The 4,159-nt window shown below is 35.5% G+C and overlaps 1 long non-coding RNA gene across 1 annotated transcript; it reads right to left on the bottom strand.

The window, feature by feature from the left end:
- Window positions 1–1,193: 1,193 nt before the first annotated feature.
- Window positions 1,194–3,666, bottom strand: LOC110910888. The gene is made up of 3 exons (XR_002576550.2): window positions 3,634–3,666; window positions 1,801–1,867; window positions 1,194–1,351 (listed from the first exon to the last, which is right to left on the bottom strand). It is a non-coding gene; the product is annotated as an uncharacterized LOC110910888 (long non-coding RNA).
- Between the last annotated feature and the right edge of the window lie 493 nt (window positions 3,667–4,159).

The raw sequence follows: 4,159 nt of genomic DNA, 5'->3' as shown, positions 1-4,159 counted from the left end.
TATGTCCGGATGGTCCGGCCTCATCAGTATGGTCAGTCGGTGGTATCATAGGTGCGAAGTGTATGAGGCGAACATGCTCGGGAGATGCATCTGGTGCAGGGACTGGAATAAGTACAGGGATGGCTGGCTCTGCTGGCATCATGTCATCCCCAAAGTCTACATGGCCCTGTAGTGCGGATGAGGTAACGGACGCATAAGTGGAAGCATCCGAATCGGTGTCTGAATCAGAAGAGATAATAAAAATCGGAACCACCGGTGCTGGAACCTCTAGAATAACCAAATCGTGAACATCCCCGTCTCCCAACTCGTCATCCAAATGCTCCACAGGAATCACAGGGACTACAGCGTCGTCCTCCTCGTCAAGGTCGTCAATGAAGGGCACAATAGCAAGGGGAAGAACATCCCATGGTATAACCTCGACCACATGTTCACCCTCCGGGTGACCTATGATAACTACGTCGTTGAGTATAGGGGGAATAGCTAACACATCATCATCGATGATCTCGCCCAGAAGTGCGAACGGCTGGAAATCATCCATGTCGCTGTCAGAAGTAGAGTCGCTATCAGATAAGATGACCTGAACCTCCGGCACATAGTCATCGTCGGAAGATAGCTCCATCGGGTCTACATCGTCGTATATGTTGCTTCCTTCAGAGGAAGACATGATATCCTGAGAAATAAGTTGTTCGACACGTATGAATATTTGTTATTTTACATACATACACAAAATGTATTTTTTTTTTCACATAATGTTCATTTTAAGTTATCCTAATTGAGTTGTGTGGATTAACTTAAAGTTGCATGTCTACCATTTAGATGACTAAGACACTAATGTCCTTGCTTGATTTGTATGAGATGAATTCTTGTTGAAAATGGACCATGAAAAATGTTTATGCAAATGAAAACATTTGTTTGTATTTAACTGGTTTTCGTGAGAGATCCCTAGTGATTGTAGACTTAGACTCGATAAAGAATCCTGGTTCACTACAATCGATGCTCTGATACCAAACTGTCACACCCGCTCGTAGCGGAAGCGCGAGGTGTGATCTGTATGGTTTTCATTGCATAAATATCGATGTACATGAACAAACTATATGAATAAAACATACTCCATTGCCATTACATAAGTTTTTCAAAAGATTACAACATAAGTTTAGTGTGTCGGTTACAAACCATTAACATAAAGTAAAGTGTTATTGTTTCATACATTAATATGACATAAACTACTAAGGTTTAAACCATCATATTTCCGCAAAGAGGCGGAATATAACAGTTAAACCCTCCAAAAGATGGCATGGAGTTCTGGTACTTGTTATCTTGACTGAGAATCCCGACATGGTCCTTTAATTCCCTGAAATACATGTTAAGTTTGGAAAACATCAACAAAAGTTGGCGAATTCATGCAGTTTAGTTGTAAAAGATGTATTTAAAATGTAAGTTGTAGTATGTAAAGCGTCAATGAAATCGTTGATCATTAATGTTTTGCAAGGACATTAATATGTGTGACGAAAAAGGAAGCAATCCAACCCTAGACGATTTTATGCCGAATCCTATCGACTGGGACACAAAAGCACTCTTCCGTATGGGTCCACGACCAAGAGTGGGGCTCGCCAAAACCCATTAGATCTAACCACTTGTACCTAGGTCCAAACTGGATTAATGGTGCTTAGATGTATAACCCTAATTCGCACATGATCTAAGGTGTTTCATTCCCTAACTTTAACATACGTTGAACATGTATTTTCCCCGATAATTGTAAAGTTGTAAAAACATTTAAATGAATAGGGGACATGAACTCACAGTATCGCGTCCTGTGAATAGATGAAAATAAGATCTCACGTGCGGTCGTCCTGAATAGCGTTGCGACCTACAAACGTTCTTATTTTTGTTAGACACTTCGGTCTTTGTAAATAACTTGAGTACAAGTCTTGTGTCTTATTTGTGTGTAAGACTTGTATGTCTATACTGTTCGTTGAACGGTGTATTTAGATGAATGAGTTGTTAATCTGTTATATTTATATATTTCACCAAATATATATATATATGTCATCTTGTATCTTGTGAGTTGTATAGTCGGATTTAGTCTTCTTAGTCTCGTGTCTTATATGTATCAATTGTACGATTGTGTTTACAATAATGATATCATTGGGCCGAGCCCATGTTTTCATGTTTTTGGGCCCCAAATAGTGTTGGGCCTAAATAGTGTTGGGCCTCAAATAGTGTTGGGCCTCAAATAGTGTTGGGCTGGAATAGTGTTGGGCCTCAAATAGTGTTGGGCTTAAATAGTGTTGGGCTTGAATAGTGTTGGGCTTGAATAGTTTTGGGCTTGAATAGTGTTGGGCTTGAATAGTGTTGGGCTTGAATAGTGTTGGGCCTTGGCCCATATGTTTGGTATTGGGCTTGGCCCATGAGTTTTTGATATTGGGCTTAGCCCATGTCTTTATGTTAAGCCCATTAAGTATAATAAGCCCATTTGTTATAAAATAGCCCACTAGTATAATAAGCCTTTCATTTTTATAAAAAAAACCTTTTTATAAAAATTTACTAAGTACATTTGTTAGTAAATAAAACATACTAGTTTTTATAAGTTTATAAACATCCGAAAATTTGTTATCGATAGCATATTTATATTTCGTGTCGAAAAATCGTCTAAACATCGTAGTAACTCTTCGGATTGGCAATTCACTTATGTAGTCGTCCGTCGTTCATTTCGACCATAAATGGTGTCCGATTATTTGAATCGTCCGTAACTCGTTTTAAGGCGTAAATATGTGAAGTCTTGTAAGACTTTAGTCGAAATGTTTATTGTGTTCATTTGTATCATTGTATTCAAGTCCTAGTTATAATACATATAACTAATACAAACATATAACACATAGCCCTTAAGTTGTTAAGTTAACTAAATATTAATTTTCTCAAAAATATATATTTATATCAACTTTGATTTATAAAAACTATCTTAAAAATCTTTTAATCTAATAAAGATTTTGTCAAAAATAATAGTTTTTATAACTTATGATTTTTAGAAAACTTGCCATATTTTATTAGAATATGACATTGCCAGTTTAAAAAACCACATCCTTTCCTTAATAAATCACCACAAATCTTCTCATATTTTTCTTAATAAAACATAGAGATTTAACATAACTTATCAAGATGACTATATCATGTAGGGTTTTATGATCTTTACATATGTTTACTAGTCCAAAATCATATTTTAACTTCTATTTAACAAGCTTTTTATAAAAACCCATCTTGTATGTTTTCTTTTTTATTAACTTGTAAAAGCATTATTTTTAGTTAACCACTTTATATACTTTAACAAAAACAAAGATCATGATCACCCATCTAATCTTTCATGGTTTAATAAAACCCTTAAACACTTTCATGAACACTTGTTAGATTATGTTTTAAACATCATCTAACAAGTTATTTGTATGCTAACCATCAAAACTAGATCAAATATGCAAGTAATCATCAATAAATCACAAACATAAACACACTTTATATTATGATTATTATTTTGCTTCTTTATATTTTCATCTTATTTTGTATTGTTCTTTTAGTTATAAGTTGTTCTTTAACAATAAATACATAAACAAGTATGGAAAATAAAGGATTTAGAAGGCTCACTTCTAGCTCTTGGCTAGGGATGATCTAGGTGAAATGAAAAGCAAAGAATATGAAGATTTGATGGTTGAAAGCCCTTAGATGGATGGAAATGCCTTGCTTCTACTTGTGGTTGCCTTAGATCCTCCTAAGTTCCATGAAAATGCATCTTGATCATCATGAAAGTGGCTTGAAAATGAAGATGGGTGATGGTGTATATGGACCGAAAATGGGGTATGTTTGGGAGCTTTTGGTGTTGTGAAAATGGAAGGTGAAATGCATGAATGAAAAGCTTAGGAATGAAGTAACTAGTTACTAGTAATGATCATATTTCACCACTTGCATCACTTGCAAGACTTTAGTAACCATCTAGGATATTTGTGGTAACAAGTAAAAAAAATGGGTCCCACAAAGGGGTGTTGCAACCGTGAATGGGGGGGGGGGTTCCCTTTGCTTTTCCTTCTTGAATTACTTAGTAAAATGTTAGAGTTCTTAGTTAGATGTTTTAGGTAGTTTATAAGTATAAGTGTTTAAGTGTTTAAAGGGTGTT

Source organism: Helianthus annuus, chromosome 16, assembly GCF_002127325.2.
Source record: "Helianthus annuus cultivar XRQ/B chromosome 16, HanXRQr2.0-SUNRISE, whole genome shotgun sequence".
NCBI classification, from domain to species: Eukaryota; Viridiplantae; Streptophyta; class Magnoliopsida; order Asterales; family Asteraceae; genus Helianthus; species Helianthus annuus.
The sequence above is the reverse complement of the archived record's forward strand: the minus strand, read 5'-3'. Positions and strand labels throughout refer to the sequence as shown.